The sequence below is a fragment of the Diachasmimorpha longicaudata genome, unplaced genomic scaffold (genome assembly GCF_034640455.1).
Source record: "Diachasmimorpha longicaudata isolate KC_UGA_2023 unplaced genomic scaffold, iyDiaLong2 ctg00000183.1, whole genome shotgun sequence".
NCBI lineage: Eukaryota > Metazoa > Arthropoda > Insecta > Hymenoptera > Braconidae > Diachasmimorpha > Diachasmimorpha longicaudata.
This window is the reverse complement of record NW_026973979.1, coordinates 1-20,407: the sequence shown is the minus strand read 5'-3', so window position 1 is coordinate 20,407 and position 20,407 is coordinate 1. Positions and strand designations below refer to the sequence as shown.

General features: G+C 39.3%; 4 non-coding genes across 4 annotated transcripts; all 4 read right to left on the bottom strand.

Moving 5' to 3' along the window:
• Positions 1 to 8,099: 8,099 nt before the first annotated feature.
• Positions 8,100 to 8,218, bottom strand: LOC135172167 (5S ribosomal RNA). Its single transcript, XR_010300882.1, has one exon. It is a non-coding gene; the product is annotated as a 5S ribosomal RNA (ribosomal RNA).
• Positions 8,219 to 8,571: 353 nt separating this feature from the next.
• On the bottom strand, positions 8,572 to 8,690 carry LOC135172166 (5S ribosomal RNA). Its single transcript, XR_010300881.1, has one exon. It is a non-coding gene; the product is annotated as a 5S ribosomal RNA (ribosomal RNA).
• Positions 8,691 to 9,813: 1,123 nt separating this feature from the next.
• LOC135172161 (5S ribosomal RNA) lies at positions 9,814 to 9,932 on the bottom strand. Its single transcript, XR_010300877.1, has one exon. It is a non-coding gene; the product is annotated as a 5S ribosomal RNA (ribosomal RNA).
• Positions 9,933 to 11,055: 1,123 nt separating this feature from the next.
• LOC135172163 (5S ribosomal RNA) lies at positions 11,056 to 11,174 on the bottom strand. The gene has a single exon (XR_010300879.1). It is a non-coding gene; the product is annotated as a 5S ribosomal RNA (ribosomal RNA).
• Between the last annotated feature and the right edge of the window lie 9,233 nt (positions 11,175 to 20,407).

Sequence of the window (20,407 nt, the reverse complement as noted above, 5' to 3'; positions counted from 1 at the left end):
TTTAGAAACCGCGCCATCTTATAATTTTATAAAATAGATAGATAGATTTTTTTTTTGATTTTTTTTTATTTATATATATATATATATATATATTTATATATATTTATATATATAAATAAATAAATAAATATTTATATATATATATGTAATATATATGTTGCCGTATATATATATACGGCATGTTTGGGGGGTGATTTGGAACCGAAAAGTCCTTTTTCCCTTTTCGCTCGGACGCACCCCTATCGAGATATGGGGGTGAAAAGAACGGCCAATGGGGCGCGAGCATTGCGCGGCTCTACGTCCGTGTGCCGCGGGTAAGCGGTGTGCGTGCTTCCCCTTCTCCACGGACGGACGTTCCATTCCGCTAGTCCGCGGAAGAGAGAGGGGGGAAGATATTTCTCTCTCACTCATTGCCAATTTCAAGACAATCCTTTGGGTGGGGGGGTAGAGGGGGTGATTAGATTATATAATTAATATTTAAAATCGTCGAAATAATAATAAACGCGTTTTCTTGATTATTAACTAAACAAATGGATTTACGGCCTTTTGTCACAAGACATTTGTTGCAGAGAATCAAATTGTCTACAACAAATGTCTTATGGCGGGTCCCGTCAATCCATTTGTTCATTCAATAATTGGATTTGAAATTTAAACAAAAATCCGCGATTAATTAATAAACGACGACGATTTCGTGATTTTTACCTGAGATAATTAATATTTATAATTGGATTCCTGGCATAAAAGCCGTCTTGATTTTTCCACCAAAAAAGACGTTTTGACAATTATCTTGTAAACAAATGGGTTTACAACATTTTGTCAAGACGCGCCCCATTGGCCGTTCTTTTCACCCCCATATCTCGATAGGGGTGCATCCGAGCGAAAAGTGGAAAAGGACTTTTCGGTTCCAAATCACCCCCCAAACATGCCGGTGCGCCCCCAACAAAGTCTTATAAATGACCCTGTGGCGGGTAGGTAATTTAGGCTAAGTGTTTTTAGGAGTCCTGTCTAGGAAGTCTAGACAGGATTGGGGAATGCCAGGGTGTAGTGGCGACAGGGTCACCACAACCCTGTATACCTATGCGTATACTAATAGCAGTACATTGTTGTTTTAAGTTTTTTTTTAAATTTTTGTTTTCAAATGAACAACATCGAAATATATGCTTGGCGCATTTTTTTACAAACACATTTTTTGTTGTTGTGTTTGGGGGGATTGCAAAGCATTTTTTTCAAAATGGGCAAGAGATTTTACACTTCTTTTAGTAAATGTCCCCATGTTACCTGGTCTAACTCTCTCTAGACTAAAATTAAACAGGATCGTCCTCAAGACAATTTCCGCTTCCGCCTGACAGACCGCGTTGCTCCTGTGGTGCTGCTGCTGGTCTCCGTCCTGGTGGCAGTGGTGGTGGTGGTGGTGGTGGTCCATTTTTTTGCTGCTGCTGCTGCTCCGGTCAGTGGCGGCGAAAGCCGAGCGGCGCGGTTTTCGGCCAAAGGCAGCTAAAAAAAACATATAATTAATAATACACTCTAAGCAGTTGGCAATAAGAGTGTGCTAGTGGTGTGACAGCAATGAAATTAGAAATATAACCCCTTTGAGCCGAAAGAGACGGGAAAATACGTTAAAAACACATCTCTACTATTCATTCTCAAAATTGAATTCTCTAAATTTATTGAAATGATTTAATGACATGAAATGCCCCGAGAAAATGCACAATTAATCCTTTCCAATACGGAATTAGCTCATAGACGTTTCTAACACCCTACACATTAACATATTCATGTATTAGCAACTCCTACGCGCTAAGAATGTAATGACAAAGACTATTTGTGCATTTTCTTGGGTGAAAAATTTTTTTTTCTTAATCATTTTCAAAATAATGCATTTTCTTTTCAATTATTTTTGAAACATCTATCGTTGTGGAAAAGTATAGCGTATCTCGATTGTAAAAACCATTTTATACTTTACAGTGCAGTAAAGAGGGTTTTTTTTTTAGAAAATCTGTTTATTTACAAGGATAAATGAAAAAAATAGCAAAAAGGTTAGTCGTCAAACGCCATGAAATGCCAAATTATGCATTTCTATTTTTTTCTTCATCACTGATCACTGACAATAAACAATTTAGAAAAAGTGTTTATTTCCAAGGATAATAGATCACTGAATCGTTTATCACTGATCACTGAAAATAAACAATTTAGAAAAATTGTTTATTTCCAAACATAAAAGAACAAATTGAAAAAAATAGAAAAAGTGGGGTTAGGTGTCAACCGCGATGAGTATCCGTGAGATAGGAGCGTTTTTCGGGAGGATTGTCTGTCCCATCCTCGCAGATGATGTAGGATAGGGAGTCTCCCTCTCTCCACGTGTTGGGTGCTGTCTTATTCAACCGCATTGCCAGATCTGCATGTGGAGCGTAGATACCAGTGTGGGCTTGTGGTTCACGAATCAACTTGTGAGTCGTCACCAGAGAAGGAATGAAAGCATCCAACATGGTATGTCTCTTCATTCTTGCGATTCCTTGGAGGTAGGTTTTGATATTGGAGAGTTTCTGCTGGTGGGTCTGGTCGCTGAAGACCTCATTCAGGACGTAGTACACAGTGGTTTTGACAAAATCAGAAGAGTACGTATCTTTCAGGATTTTCCTTTTGATTCCAAACGGAAACCAGTTGAGCCAACGGAGCGACGGGTGAAGTAAAGACCAGTATAAAGTTTCCTGTTTGCTACGAGAACGTACTTGTAGGTCTTCTCATGCTCCAGTTGGATATGGTCATACTGTGTTTGTACGGTGTCCCTGATTCCCTAAGCAATCTTCAGGGCTATGTCCAGATCCTTCTGTTTAGTATCTATCATCATCGAATCTGTGTCACCATAAATGACACCGTAACCTAATGATTCCGCTATGGTGCATGCCATCTTCAGACATTGCCGGCCTGTTTTAGTGATAGTAGCAGCCAAATTGGGAGCGTAATATCGAAAATGAACTGAACCAAGACATCCGTAGAGAGTGTTCACTATGAGTTTGAGGGCTAGTTGTTGGGTTTCATATGCTAGTTTCATTGATTGTGGGATGCATGGCGATTCCATCAGGCGTTTGGTTTCTGCGCGATTCTGGATGATTCTATCAACTAGTTTAGGAATCACTCCCGCCCGTCTCTTAGGGTCGACTTCAACATCTTCCAATTTCTTGTAGCAAACCCCTGGCATTGTCGCGAGGCAGAGGTTGTACTCCCGGATGATACTAGGGTAGAGAGACTTGTAGTCCATCAGGAGGACTATGTCATCGTAGAATGCGACATTTGCATCCAATACTAAACCACCCGCGATGTCCTTCACAATCTTGTTCTCCTTTCGATCAGGGAGGATGTAGCCTGCCTCGTGGAAGGCGTGCGTCAGCATATAATCGTTCATGTCGTTTCGCAAAAATCTCGGAGTCTTTGATAACACGTAACCCCCGACTTTCGTCATTTCCACCATGAGGGGAATTATATTTAGAAAACGAGTTACCTGCATTATACAGTCTGACTCTATTCTCGTGGTCTGAATGAGTTCAATCATGCCCTTTGCTGAGTTGAAAAACTCAATAACTTTCCAAGGAGCCAGTGGTCTACCAGTTGCAACTTTACTTCTCAAAAAGTTTGAACAAACTGTGTCAAACTCACCTTGAAGTGACTTGGGGTTCACCTCCTTCAGGGCCACTTTGATGTCGCACAAGGGTCGATGCATGACATTGCTGGGTGTGCGAATTTGCAGCTGCTTCAGCTTCATCATATCATTTTGTATTCAAGTTTTCAAGCTTCATCTTATCATTTGTTACTTCAAGTTTGACACAATTTGCTCGAACATTTTGAAAATTAAAGTTGCAACTGGTAGACCACTGGCTCCTTGGAAAGTTATTGAGTTTTTCAACTCAGCAAAGGGCATGATTGAACTCATTCAGACCACGAGAATAGAGTCAGACTGTATAATGCAGGTAACTCGTTTTCTAAATATAATTCCCCTCATGGTGGAAATGACGAAAGTCGGGGGTTACGTGTTATCAAAGACTCCGAGATTTTTGCGAAACGACATGAACGATTATATGCTGACGCACGCCTTCCACGAGGCAGGCTACATCCTCCCTGATCGAAAGGAGAACAAGATTGTGAAGGACATCGCGGGTGGTTTAGTATTGGATGCAAATGTCGCATTCTACGATGACATAGTCCTGCTGATGGACTACAAGTCTCTCTACCCTAGTATCATCCGGGAGTACAACCTCTGCTTCTGGACAATGCCAGGGGTTTGCTACAAAAAATTGGAAGATGTTGAAGTCGACCCTAAGGGACGGGCGGGAGTGATTCCTAAACTAGTTGATAGAATCAGCCAGAATCGCGCAGAAACCAAACGCCTGATGGAATCGCCATGCATCCCACAATCAATGAAACGAGCATATGAAACCCAACAACTAGCCCTCGAACTCATAGTGAACACTCTCTACGGATGTCTTGGTTCAGTTCATTTTCGATATTACGCTCCCAATTTGGCTGCTACTATCACTAAAACAGGCCGGCAATGTCTGAAGATGGCATGCACCATAGCGGAATCATTAGGTTACGGTGTCATTTATGGTGACATAGATTCGATGATGATAGATACTAAACAGAAGGATCTGGACATAGCCCTGAAGATTGCTTAGGGAATCAGGGACACCGTACAAACACAGTATGACCATATCCAACTGGAGCATGAGAAGACCTACAAGTACGTTCTCGTAGCAAACAGGAAACTTTATACTGGTCTTTACTTCACCCGTCGCTCCGTTGGCTCAACTGGTTTCCGTTTGGCATCAAAAGGAAAACTCCTTGAAAGATACGTACTCTTCTGATCTTGTCAAAACCACTGTGTACTACGTCCTGAATGAGGTCTTCAGCGACCAGACCCACGAGCAGAAACTCTCCAATATCAAAACCTACCTCCAAGGAATCGCAAGAATGAAGAGACATACCATGTTGGATGCTTTCATTCCTTCTCTGGTGATGACTCACAAGTTGATTCGTGAACCACAAGCCCACACTGGTATCTACGCTCCACATGCAGATCTGGCAATGCGGTTGAATAAGACAGCACCCAACACGTGGAGAGAGGGAGACTCCCTATCCTACATCATCTGCGAGGATGGGACAGACAATCCTCCAGAAAAACGCTCCTATCTCACGGATACTCATCGCGGTTGACACCTAACCCCACTTTTTCTATTTTTTTCAATATGTTCTTTTATGTTTGGAAATAAACAATTTTTCTAAATTGTTTATTTTCAGTTATCAGTGATAAACGATTCAGTGATCTATTATCCTTGGAAATAAACACTTTTTCTAAATTGTTTATTGTCAGTGATCAGTGATGAAGAAAAAAATACAAATGCATAATTTGGCATTTCATGGCGTTTGACGACTAACCTTTTTGCTATTTTTTTCATTTATCCTTGTAAATAAACAGATTTTCTAAAAAAAAAACCCTCTTTACTGCACTGTAAAGTATAAAATGGTTTTTGACAATCGAGATACGCTATACTTTTCCAAAACGATAGATGTTTCAAAAATAATTGAAAAGAAAATGCATTATTTTGAAAATGATTAAGAAAAAAAAATTTTTCACCCAAGAAAATGCACAAATAGTCTTTGTCATTACATTCTTAGCGCGTAGGAGTTGCTAATACATGAATATATTAATGTGTAGGGTGTTAGAAACGTCTATGAGCTAATTCCGTATTGGAAAGGATTAATTGTGCATTTTCTCGGGGCATTTCATGTCATTAAATCATTTCAATAAATTTAGAGAATTCAATTTTGAGAATGAATAGGAGAGAAGTGTTTTTAACGTATTTTCCCCTCTCTTTCGGCTCAAAGGGGTTATATTTCTAATTTCATTGCTGTCACACCACTAGCACACTCTTATTGCCAACTGCTTAGAGTGTATTATTAATTATATGTTTTTTTTAGCTGCCTTTGGCCGAAAACCGCGCCGCTCGGCTTTCGCCGCCACTGACCGGAGCAGCAGCAGCAGCAAAAAAATGGACCACCACCACCACCACCACCACTGCCACCAGGACGGAGACCAGCAGCAGCACCACAGGAGCAACGCGGTCTGTCAGGCGGAAGCGGAAATTGTCTTGAGGACGATCCTGTTTAATTTTAGTCTAGAGAGAGTTAGACCAGGTAACATGGGGACATTTACTAAAAGAAGTGTAAAATCTCTTGCCCATTTTGAAAAAAATGCTTTGAAATCCCCCCAAACACAAAAACAAAAAATGTGTTTGTAAAAAAATGCGCCAAGCATATATTTCGATGTTGTTCATTTGAAAACAAAAATTTAAAAAAAAACTTAAAACAACAATGTACTGCTATTAGTATACGCATAGGTATACAGGGTTGTGGTGACCCTGTCGCCACTACACCCTGGCATTCCCCAATCCTGTCTAGACTTCCTAGACAGGACTCCTAAAAACACTTAGCCTAAATTACCTACCCGCCACAGGGTCATTTATAAGACTTTGTTGGGGGCGCACCGGCATGTTTGGGGGGTGATTTGGAACCGAAAAGTCCTTTTCCACTTTTCGCTCGGATGCACCCCTATCGAGATATGGGGGTGAAAAGAACGGCCAATGGGGCGCGTCTTGACAAAATGTTGTAAACCCATTTGTTTACAAGATAATTGTCAAAACGTCTTTTTTGGTGGAAAAATCAAGACGGCTTTTATGCCAGGAATCCAATTATAAATATTAATTATCTCAGGTAAAAATCACGAAATCGTCGTCGTTTATTAATTAATCGCGGATTTTTGTTTAAATTTCAAATCCAATTATTGAATGAACAAATGGATTGACGGGACCCGCCATAAGACATTTGTTGTAGACAATCTGATTCTCTGCAACAAATGTCTTGTGACAAAAGGCCGTAAATCCATTTGTTTAGTTAATAATCAAGAAAACGCGTTTATTATTATTTCGACGATTTTAAATATTAATTATATAATCTAATCACCCCCTCTACCCCCCCACCCAAAGGATTGTCTTGAAATTGGCAATGAGTGAGAGAGAAATATCTTCCCCCCTCTCTCTTCCGCGGACTAGCGGAATGGAACGTCCGTCCGTGGAGAAGGGGAAGCACGCACACCGCTTACCCGCGGCACACGGACGTAGAGCCGCGCAATGCTCGCGCCCCATTGGCCGTTCTTTTCACCCCCATATCTCGATAGGGGTGCGTCCGAGCGAAAAGGGAAAAAGGACTTTTCGGTTCCAAATCACCCCCCAAACATGCCGTATATATATATACGGCAACATATATATTACATATATATATATAAATATTTATTTATTTATTTATATATATAAATATATATAAATATATATATATATATATATATAAATAAAAAAAAATCAAAAAAAAAATCTATCTATCTATTTTATAAAATTATAAGATGGCGCGGTTTCTAAAAAACCCCATTAGATGAGAGCTACTATTCACTGTAGATATGGGTCCTACCTTTATAGGATTAGGTTCAGGAAGTGTCCCTGGACAAAAACATCATTGCTGCCTTACTGTGCCAGACATATTGATCTGTGGATACCAGATTATCCAATTGTATAAGGCAATAAATTCCCCTAATTCCAGGGTTGCACTATTGAGCAGCTCTGGGTTTAAGCCATGGAGGAATTCTACCTGATTGAAATAAAACACATTATTATCTCATAATCTGCAAACACCTCCTGTGGCAATATAGTTTCTGATCCTGAAGTATGCTTCAAGATACAGAACCTCCTAAGCTAAATCCTCGTTAGTCGGAAAAACCGCGCCAAGTACGTTGGTCGCGGCGTTTTTTTTTTTAACATTTTTTTTCGACCAAATATCCGGCGTTTTTGGCATAAACCTTGCATTTATAGTGATGGCTTCGTAAATAAGGCAGTCTATTTATACACGCTTGGCTTTTTTTTTATTGTTAACATTTTTTGAAACCAGTGAAGTCAACGAAACCGTGCAAAACAGAATACATTGCAACGTGGACTTGACCATTTTTTTTCAAAAAATATTTTTGATTTTTATGAGATTCAAAAAACAAAAAATAAAAAAGCCAACGGCACGTGGTGTTCCCAAGCGGTCACCCATCCAAGTACTAACCACGCTCAATGCTGCTTAGCTTCAGTGATCGGACGAGAACTGGCGTGTTCAGCGTGATATGGTCGTTGGCTGAGAAAATTGAAAAAAAATGCCGTTTTAACGAATTATCATAGGCTCATCTAACAAATTCACACAAAAATCTTGATCAGTAGACAGATTTATCCACAGCTACATAATGTACTATTCTCACGAAAAAATGGTCTAACTAATAATTTCACGGCGTATTATCTACTTCTGTAATGGACAATTTCTAATGCTGATCAACAAGTTACAGTAACACCCTTTACCACTGCAGAAGCAATCCATAGAAATAAATGTCATAAGGAATATTGTCGAATCGTATGATTGAAGAATTATGGTACAATTAAACACATTATTGCGCATAACCGTTTTCAGATTTATTCTAAAAACAAAAAAAGAAAGAGCCAACGGCACGTGGTGTTCCCAAGCGGTCACCCATCCAAGTACTAACCACGCTCAATGCTGCTTAGCTTCAGTGATCGGACGAGAACTGGCGTGTTCAGCGTGATATGGTCGTTGGCTGCCAAGATTAAAAAAAGAATGTCGTTTTAACGAAATATCATATGCTCATCTATCAAATTCACGCAAACATCTTGATCAGTAAACAAAATTATCCAAAACTACATAATGTAATAGTATTATGAGAAAATGGTCTAACTAATCATTTCACGGAGCATTCTCTCCTTCTGTAATGGGGAACTTGCATGATTTTTTTTTATTTTTTTTTTTACATAGTTAATGGTCCTAATAATATATTTTTCATGAAAAAACATTTAAAAAATCGTTTAACAATTAATTATCGATTGTTCAAAAAGTGAAATTTTCAAATGCTCCAAAAGTTGTCATGACGTCATTAGGCGGGTCCTATACTTCTGCATGTGGCGCCATCTACCGGATCATAGATTCCTACCGTCGGTATAACAAATTTACCTAACCCTAACTGATTAAACCTATTTAAACTAATTTAACCTTAACTGATTAAAACACTCACAAATACTCCAAAATGTTAAATGACAGTAAAAAAGTTAAAAAACGACCATACAAATATTGTTTTGTACCATCGTGTGCGAACTCAACTGTGTCAACACCGAATAAAGTGTTTATAACAGTTCCTGCGTGCAAAAATATTCGAAAATTGTGGTGTGAAGCCGCAGGTTATTCTCGCTCATTACTGGGCAGAAGTGACATTTAACAATATAACCTCTACTGTTTCTTGACACCGGCTGACGTTTAGAAAAATATCAGTGCTGTCATCTAGCAGCTGCAATAAGACCCCGGAGTTACCGCCTGATGACGTCACGAGCGTTAAAAAGTTGTTCAAAATTATGCAATTTTCGATTGATTGTTAAAAAAAATCTGCAATGAGTTAGAATGCATTTTTCATTGGAGAGTATTCCATACGCGTTAAACTATTTATTGATACATTTATTTCTCAAATCTGGGCCGCATGCAAGTTCCCCATGGCCAATTTTTAATTCTGATCAACAAGTTACAGTAACACCCTTTACCACAGCAGAAGCAATCCATAGAAATAAATGTCATAAGGAATATTGTCGAATCGTATGATTGAAGAATTATGGTACAATTAAACACATTATTGCGCATAACCGTTTTCAGATTTATTCTAAAAACAAAAAAAGAAAGAGCCAACGGCACGTGGTGTTCCCAAGCGGTCACCCATCCAAGTACTAACCACGCTCAATGCTGCTTAGCTTCAGTGATCGGACGAGAACTGGCGTGTTCAGCGTGATATGGTCGTTGGCTGCCAAGATTAAAAAAAGAATGTCGTTTTAACGACATATCATATGCTCATCTATCAAATTCACGCAAACATCTTGATCAGTAAACAAAATTATCCAAAACTACATAATGTAATAGTATTATGAGAAAATGGTCTAACTAATCATTTCACGGAGCATTCTCTCCTTCTGTAATGGGGAACTTGCATGATTTTTTTTTATTTTTTTTTTTACATAGTTAATGGTCCTAATAATATATTTTTCATGAAAAAACATTTAAAAAATCGTTTAACAATTAATTATCGATTGTTCAAAAAGTGAAATTTTCAAATGCTCCAAAAGTTGTCATGACGTCATTAGGCGGGTCCTATACTTCTGCATGTGGCGCCATCTACCGGATCATAGATTCCTACCGTCGGTATAACAAATTTACCTAACCCTAACTGATTAAACCTATTTAAACTAATTTAACCTTAACTGATTAAAACACTCACAAATACTCCAAAATGTTAAATGACAGTAAAAAATTTAAAAAACGACCATACAAATATTGTTTTGTACCATCGTGTGCGAACTCAACTGTGTCAACACCGAATAAAGTGTTTATAACAGTTCCTGCGTGCAAAAATATTCGAAAATTGTGGTGTGAAGCCGCAGGTTATTCTCGCTCATTACTGGGCAGAAGTGACATTTAACAATATAACCTCTACTGTTTCTTGACACCGGCTGACGTTTAGAAAAATATCAGTGCTGTCATCTAGCAGCTGCAATAAGACCCCGGAGTTACCGCCTGATGACGTCACGAGCGTTAAAAAGTTGTTCAAAATTATGCAATTTTCGATTGATTGTTAAAAAAAATCTGCAATGAGTTAGAATGCATTTTTCATTGGAGAGTATTCCATACGCGTTAAACTATTTATTGATACATTTATTTCTCAAATCTGGGCCGCATGCAAGTTCCCCATTGCCAATTTTTAATTCTGATCAACAAGTTACAGTAACACCCTTTACCACAGCAGAAGCAATCCATAGAAATAAATGTCATAAGGAATATTGTCGAATCGTATGATTGAAGAATTATGGTACAATTAAACACATTATTGCGCATAACCGTTTTCAGATTTATTCTAAAAACAAAAAAAGAAAGAGCCAACGGCACGTGGTGTTCCCAAGCGGTCACCCATCCAAGTACTAACCACGCTCAATGCTGCTTAGCTTCAGTGATCGGACGAGAACTGGCGTGTTCAGCGTGATATGGTCGTTGACTATGAAAATAAAAAAAAAATATGCCATTTTAACGAATTATCATAGGCTCATCTATCAAATCCACATAAAAATTTTGATCAGTAGACAAAATTATCAAAAACTATATAATGTAATATTATCACGAAAAAATGGTCTAACTAATAATTTCGCCGAGCATTATCTACTTCTGTAATTGACAATTTTTAATGCTGATCAACAAGTTACAGGAACACTCTTTACCACAGCAGAAGCAATCCATAACAATAAATGTCATCAGGAATATTATCGCATCTTATGATTGAAGACTTATGGTACAATTAAACAAATTATTGGGCATAATCGTTCTCAGATTTATTCAAAAAACAAAAAAAGAAAGAGCCAACGGCACGTGGTGTTCCCAAGCGGTCACCCATCCAAGTACTAACCACGCTCAATGCTGCTTAGCTTCAGTGATCGGACGAGAACTGGCGTGTTCAGCGTTTTTTTTTTTTTTTTAAATCATGTTTATTTAGCCAAGGTAGAAGGTACATACGTGATACAAGATGACTATCTAAATGACTTAAATGCTACGGTATAAACATGAGGAAAACGTAGTTATGGTGTACATTAGTAATTCGCGACATACATACGATGCAAAGCACGTGTCGTATTCGTTTAATGTGTTCTAAAACTAGTTATGTTTTTTAAGATGTTTTTTTTTTTACATTCGTTTGGTATCGTGAGTCCGTGACATTAGTTATTTGGGTTTTTCATTTACCGAGATCAGGAATTGGCCAGAAAAACTGATCTTGCATTAGCGCGATAGGTCTTATTATCTACAATAATAAAAAAAATCATATAAATATATAGATATTAAATATAATTATAAATACGGGGGGGGGCGGGGGCTATTTACAGGGTGGGGAGTTATGCTAGGGTGTTGCGACATTCTGTGTTAACCACCAGTATTTATTTATTTGGTTAAGGTGGTTTGATTTTTGGTCTTTGTAGGGTAAGGTGGTGTCGTGTGAGATCAATTGTTTATCTGCTACGCAGTCTATATTTTTTTTGTAGGTAATTTTTGTGGGCTGTTTGCCTCTTATTGCGTGGTAAATAATAGGGATGTTATTTACATTTAGTATGAAGGAGTGTTGATCAAGATAGATGAATGCTTCTGGGGGGATGAATCCTGTTTTTAGAGTTTTTTCTATGTATTTTTCACTGACATAGTATGGAGCGCCAATTAAGTTATTAATTTTTATAATTTTTGTCGATTTGTCTATATGATTTCTAATTAACTTTAATATGAAACAGTCGAATCTGTGGATATTGGCTTCGTTGTAAATTTTGTGATTACTATGGGATTTGCTATAATTAGATTGAGGGGTACGGTATTTGCTCAGACAAGTTCTAATGCATTTCCTTTCGAAGATTCGGATTTTTTCCATAAGATTGTTAGTTATGTTGAACCAGATTGGACATCCATAGGATAAGATTGGTCTGATGAGGGCCTGGTAGCAGATAATTTTTATTCTGTGGTGTAGATGTTTATTTTTGAAGAGTTTGAGGCAGGCTTTAAAGGCATTGTTGGCCTTTTCTAATTGCTTTTGTATGAGGTGTTTAAATGTCATTTTGTTGTCGAAGTAGATTCCCAGGTATTTCACCACATTTTTGTTGGGGATAGTAATCCCCGAGCCGTCTTTTTTTTCATTGATTGAGAAACTTTTCCAGTTTTTACGGGTGTCCCTGTGTGTTGTGCTTAACGGAGGCTTGAAAAGAATTGTCTCGCACTTGCCCGGATTTATTTTAAGTTTCCAATTATAATAGTATTCACTTATTTTATTAAATATGTCTTGTAATTCGCTTTGTATCACAGAGACTTTACTATTAGCTATGTACACAAGTAGATCGTCAGCAAAAGCTAGAGCTTTTTTGCGGGGATCTGTATTGAGATCAAAAACTTCCAGAAGATCACTTGTATAGAGATTAAACAAAATTGGGGAGTTGACCGTCCCTTGTTGTAGTCCGTTTTTAACTAAGAATGTTTTGTTGGATGTGTAGGGTCCGTTACTTACGATAAATGTTCTGTCATGAATCATGCTATATATGCTTTTGACAAGGTGGATTGGGAACTGCTTTTTCAATAGTTTGTATATGAGGCCATCCAGCCAGACGGTATCAAAAGCCTTTTCTAGGTCAATGAAGCAAGCTCCAACGCTTTCTTTTTTATTAAGCGCCCAGCAGATGTCCGAAGAGAATTTGCCAGCCGCGTGTAGGGTTGAATGGAGGAATTTGAATCCGAATTGGTGGTCGGGTATTAGATCTTTCTTAGAACAAAATTTTTGGGTTGCTCGGTTGATAATTATTTCGAAGACTTTGCTGAGGTTAGGGAGAAGGGATATGGGCCTGTAGTTGGAAGGATCTTTTGTGTTTTTGCCTTTTTTTTTTAGAGCTAGTACTTTAGCTAATTTCCACGCCGAGGGAAAGTATGTATTGTTCAGTGCGTTATTGAAAACTATGGTCATTTGGTTGATGAAAGTTTTGGGTAAGTGTTTAAGAGCAATGTGGGGGATATTGTCAAAGCTAGATGATTTTTTGTTCGGTAATTTTCTTAAGATGGCTGACAGTTCTGTGGTGTTTGTGAAGTAGCTGTCGTCTAATGCAACTGAGGGAGAGTTGGCTGGGTTTTCTGGGTTAAAGGTTGTGACTGTAATGTTATTATTTCTGTCTTCGTTGATTTGGTTTTTAAGTTTTAAAATTTATTGATGTATTATATTATCTAATGCAGGGTTGCCCATATGGAGGTTTTGGACGTTGGCGGCTTCAAAGTGGGCACCAATTAAATTGAGTTTTAGAGAGTGGTCTGAGATGACGGTAAAGTCATTATTGTCATTTGATCTGGGGTTAGCGGGAATATTTGCTGAAGCCAGTAGGTCTGTTCGGGACGCGGGGATGGAGAGGGTGTCAATGTCATTCGTGTTTTTGGGGCGGAATATTTTATTCAAAGTTGGAAACATTTTAGATGGATCGTGATGGGGAATGTTTTGTATTTTTCCTTTCCAGTATTTGGTGACCGATTTGGAGTATTCGATTTTTAGCCTTGAATTGATGTTAACGATTGCCTCTTTTAGTAGTTTAATTTCGTTTGAGAACCAGTATTTATTGTTCTTTTTGTAGATTCTATTGATTTCAGTGATAAGGAAGCTTTTGTTTTTTTGCAGTTTCAGTATTTTTTTGTTCTGGTATTCCTTAAGGCGACTTTTTGGTTTACTGGCAGGGATGGTATTGGATATGGCGTTAGATATTACGTCATTAATATCTTTTATGCATTGATCGATTTCGTGGTTACTAAGGTTTCTGTTATTATCGAAGTTAAGTTCGGAATTTTTTGTGATGAAATTTGTAAAAATTTTCCAGTTCGTTTTTGCGTAATTGAGGGTTTTTGTGGGAATATGAGTCTCTACTGATTGTATATTTTCGTTTGTTATGTTGAATAGTATGCCTCTGTGGTCGCTGTCATAATCTATTGTTTTGAGTCTACCGTCATCCTCTGTATTCGACAGAGATAAGCGGGCATCCATCAATATAATGTCTAAATAAGAATCTTCTCTGGGCAATGATGGCTCGTGTGAGCTATTAAATTTGATTTTAAATTCGAGTTCGTGGTCTACGATCCATTTGTTGAGAGCTACACCGCGGTCGTTTGGGCTACGATTGCCCCAATTTTCATGTCTAGCGTTGAGGTCTCCTGCTAGTATATAGAATACGTTGGGCTCGTCTAGATGCAATTCAATGAAGAGCTTTTGGAGTTCTTGCATGAATTCCTTCTTGGTGTTACCAGCGGCGTAAGTTGCTATGAGGTACAACTTATCTGAATCGTTTATGTGGAGTTTAACGATTGTTGTTTCTAGTGGTTTGAAGTTGGATATTGAGATTGAATTTATTTTAGAAACATGGAATTTATCTTTTATTAGGATGGCGGTGCCCCCGGCCATGGCGGATCTGTCATCTCTTATCATGGTGTAATTTTGGAAATATGGCTTGTGGTTTTTGGATAGCTTAGTTTCGCTGAGGAAGATGCAGTCAGGGTCGTTATTTTCTATGGAGGTGAGTAATGATGCTCTGCGTTGGTTTGTTATGATAGAGTTTACGTTGATTGCGAAGCATTTTAATTCGTTAGCTGGTAAGAATTTTGAGGTGGTTAAGGGTGGATTAACCATTTTGATTATGAAGAATCTTGGCCTCCACCAGTGATTGTAGGATAGATTCGATTTGGTAACTGTGTTCGTTAATTGTGTTTTGTAGGTTGGAGAATTTAAAGTTGATGCTCGTTATTATCTCATTTTTGAAATGGTGTAAAACTGTTGCGAGGTTTTCAGTTGCTTGTGGGACTGTCTTGGAGGCGGGTGGGCTTATAAGTGGTCGGGTATTTGAACGTCGACATTTCTGTGGATTGGCTCAATTGGGGTATTTTTGTAGCGCCAGGAGTGATCCGAGGCATTGGGGGTTGGCTGTGAGTAGGATGCTTTAGTTATCGCGCTGTAGAGGAGACCAGGGATGGTTCTTCGGAGGATTTTTTCGCGTGTAGCGGCCTTTTTGGTCAGCACTTTTTCTTTCTCCAGTCTAGTTTTTTTCCTCAGATCTTTTTGCACTGTGCATCCTCTGTATGAGGCTGGATGACCTTCCTCGCCGCAGGTGACACATGCGACCTTAGGTACTGAGTTTACGGAAACGTTGCCTGGCAGCTCCTCGACGGACTTACTGCGTGGGCAATCTCCTGGGGGGTGTGAGGTGGTGCATTTAACGCATCTGTGCTTCAGATTGCAGTTAGAAGCTGTGTGACCGAATCGTTGACAGTTTCGGCATTGTGATAAGAAGTTATTGTTGTGTTTTATTTTTTCCCAGTGAATTACCTGGTGTGAGAGTTTCGTGATTTTTTTTAAGCTATCCAGGCTGCTGTTATTGGTGACTTGGACAATGAAAATAGGTAGTATTATGTTTTGAGAGGAGGATTTCTTAGTTGCGAAACGTGTCACTTTCGTGAATTCGACGTTTTTTAGATATGATTCGTGTTTCTTAAGCTCAACTAGAACCTCTTGATCAGAGAAGTTGCCATCTAGGTTTTTCAATAGTATGGATTGGACTTTAAGCTCTTTGGGCGTATAGGAGAAGAATTCGATCTTATTTGCGCTGAGTAATTCTTTAGTTAAGTGAAAGTCCTGGAGATTGTCAGTGTATACTGTTGTTTTGTGTTTCGATATTCTTTTTGTAGCGAATTTACCGATCATTTTGGTGCTTATATTATTCATAATTAGAGTGATGATCACTGTAGGAGCGGTATTATGGATGTTGATAGGCGGAGGTTTGTTTCTCTTACTTGGTGGGTCTGATTGAGGTTGCGGGTCGGTTGACGGGTGCATGAGATTCCTTGTAGGGGATGCTGGTGTCCTGCTCGGGATGTTGCGGGATTCCCTCTTAGGTAAGGAGGTTCCTTCGGATGTCCTAGGAGAGTTCATGGAGGTTTCCGCCTTCTGTGTTGGTTCGGGAAGGCAGGGGTAATCATTAGAAGCTGCCGATTCCTGTTGCCTTTGGTTGATTGCACTAGATTGTGTGTTCGCTTTAGCTTTGTTGGATCGTTTATCGAATGAGACTTGAAGATTTTGTATTGTGGCGTTCAATGTTTTGATCATCGCGATATTTTCTGTGACGGTTTCGTTTAGGTTATTTATCGTGATTTGTTGATTGGATATCAGCGATTTCAGTTCCCTATTTTCTATAAGCAGATCTGCCAGTGAGATAGGGGTTTGAGGGGCTGTTTCGGAGCCAATGTCCATATCTGGGTTGTTTAACTCGGTGGGAGCTTCTGGGTCATTGATAGAGTTAGACGAAGAGCTGTTGTTACTTAGCTTAGGTCTTTTGGTTCCTTTCTGGACCATCTGGGGTGAGTTACTCCGTGGATTTTGTTGAGTTCGTGGTACTCTGCTGGTGATTTTTGGCTTGAATTCGGAGTTTTCGAGGTTCAGTTGCGCTTTGGGTTTGAGTTCGTTAGCGTTGTTCATCACCAGATCATTCGGGCCAAATGTCTGTTTAGTGTTGTTGGGCGAAACTCCTACCTTGCTGGAGACTTTTGTTGGCTGCTGGAGAGACATTGGCTGTGTTTCTTCTTCGCCTGGATAAGTTTTTTGGGCACCCTTCGATTGGCGATTAGGTTGATGAGTTATTACCTTAATCGCCAATTCCTTTAGTGAGCATTCTGCCACTGCTGATTTGTCGGGCTGCCGAAGGCCACGTGCTGCGGCGAGGCCTCTTTTTAGGTTAGGGTTGTTAAGAGACACGTTTGCTGGTTGTTAGAGATGGATGCGGGTGACTTTTTATTTAGCTAAAGGGTGTTCCATCGGATGAGGAATACGGGAGTCAACGTCGATTGCTTGAATTAGATGATTACTATGAGAAGACACATAGAATAATCAGAGAAATTAGAGCTACGGTCGTCACTGTGCGGCGGTGGCGCACTCGGCGTGTTCAGCGTGATATGGTCGTTGGCTGTCAAAATGAAGAAAAAAATATGCTATTTTAACGAATTATCATAGGCTCATCTACCAAATTCACACAAAAATTTTTATCAGTAGACAAATTTATCCAAAGCTACATAATGTACTATTCTCACGAAAAGATGGTCTAACTCATAATTTCACGGAGGATTATCTACTTCTGTAATGGATCATTTCTAATGCTGATCAACAAGTTACAGTAACACCCTTTACCACTGCAGAAAAAAACCTCAGAAACAAATGTCACAAGGAATATTGTTGAATCTTATGACTGAAGAATTATGGTATAATCAAACCCATTATTGCGCATAACCGTTCTTATATTTATTCAAAAAACAAAAAAAGAAAGAGCCAACGGCACGTGGTGTTCCCAAGCGGTCACCCATCCAAGTACTAACCACGCTTTTTTTTTTTTTAAAGAGTTTATTTATTTAGTCAAGAAAGAAACATGAGAACGAATACAATATACGAGAATTAATGAACTCAGACAAAAAATACTCGAACAATAGTGGAAAATCATTGATGAAAATACATGGCTGCGAAGCAGCATCTCGCAAATCTTTCAGTATGTGAGCTAGTGAAAAAGAAAACTCTTTTGTTATTGCCGGAGATTTTTTAACTAGAAAATGATGGCAAAGCCCAAGGGGCATGATGACAGCTGTTAGGTCGCCTAGGAGGCGTGTTACAATGAGGCAAAAAAAATACGACCAAGTAAAAAAGCCTATGTTATGAGATCTTTAAATGTGATTTAAAACTAAACTAAACCTAGATATGTTCATATATACAGTCGAAAATGGAACAGAGTCCATAGGGGACTGATGTCTATGCCGTGGCTGATCGCGGAGGGCCTCTCCTACGTCTTTCTGCGACTTGTCGGTGTTCAGGCGGTCTGCCCTCTTTTCCCAGTCTTGAAGCGATCTCTGGTGTGTACTTGGCCATGTCATCTAGCCACCAATAGCTATGGTTCAGTCGAGATCTATCCAAGAAATCCCTCTCGGGTATTTCTTTCGAATAAACGCAAGCAAGCGAAGAGTCCAAAGGGACTGGGATTGTTTTGTTAGCTTGATGTCTACCAACATGATATAATAGTGGAGTGTTTGATGCATCTTGGAAAGTACCAATTCTGTCAAAGAAGGTGAATGTCTCTGGAGGCAGGTATCCGGTTCGAGCAGCCAGGGATGTTGTAACTGGGTCAACAATGCTTAATTTATTAAGAACGCCGTTGTTTATGATTTTCAGATTAGAGTAGTAGTCTCGGCTGAGCCGGAGCATGAAACAGTCGATCCTTGGGATATCTGCCATGTCATACAGGTGTTTGTTGCTCACTCGCCTGCGGTAGTTACTGCGAGCTGTTCGGTACATGGTCAGTGAGGCCCTAAGGCACTTTCTTTCAAAAGCCCTCAGCTTTTCTACTTGAGATGCACCCAAATTCCACCAGATAGGACATGCGTAAGTCAATAGCGGCCTGACTAATAGCAGATAACAAATCACTTTAGCCCTCTTGGTGATATTTTTGTTATGGAATAGTCTGCCTATTGATCGGTATCGGCTTTGTGCTTTTTGGAGTTGCAGATCTATGTGTTTGGTGCATCGAGCCAGATGATCGACATGGACGCCTAGGTAGCGAACAATTTTCTTCGTGGGTATGACGATGGGTTCTCGTGTGTCCGGATTATGTGTTGTGATAGCAAAATCCTTCCACATGGCTCTCGTTTCTCTGGAGAGATGTGTCCAAGGATTTCTCATCAGGATAGATTCGCACTTCAATGGGCTCATCCTGAGGTTCTACATTGAATAATAGTTATCTACTTTGTTCACAATGGTCTGGAGTTCATCCTGAATCGTGGTTGGATGATCCCCAGCAACGTAGACAATGAGGTCGTCTGCATAGGCTATCGAGTGGGTGTGTCCTGAGGAATTGAGATTGAAGGCGTTCAAGATGTCACTTGTGTATATGTTGAAGAGGCAGGGGGAGTTAACCGTGCCCTGCTGGAGACCTTCTTGAATGATAAAGTTGATAGAAGAACTATGGTCTCCTTCGCGTACACGGAATGATCTTCCTCTAATCATGTCCCAAATGAGTTGGACGAGGTGATTTGAGAATTTTTTTTTCATGAGAATATAGAGTAAACCATCGAGCCATACTGAGTCGAAGGCCTTCTCTAAAGCAATCAGAGTAGCACCAACTAAGTTCTTCTGATTAAGTTCCCGGTTGACATCGGATAGGAATTTATTAATGGCGTGTGTTGTAGAATGGTTGTGTTTGAAACCAAACTGGTTATCAGGAATGATTTTCTCTTTTTTGCAGTGCCTCAAGATGATATTATTTATGATAGCCTCGTAGACTTTGCTGATATTCGGTGTCATACTAATTGGTCTATAGCTGGATGGATCGTTCTCAGGTTTATCGTTTTTGTGAATCGGTATTATCTGGGATTCTTTCCAGGATTCAGGGAAAAATTTTAGGTTCAGTGTGTTGTTGAACAGGCTGGAGTAGTCAGTTAGTATTCTTTCAAGGAGGTGTTTGAGTACAACTGTGGGGATTTTATCCACACCACTGGAGGTTTTGTTGGGCATGTTTTTGAGGATCAGGGCTACTTGGCGGGGGTTCGTAAACAACTGTTCGTCAAGTGACTCGCCATATGAAGGGTTGATAGAAGTGTTATGGTATGAGAAGTTGGTAAGAGTTGTACCCATACTTCTGTCATTCTCGAATTTCTGCTT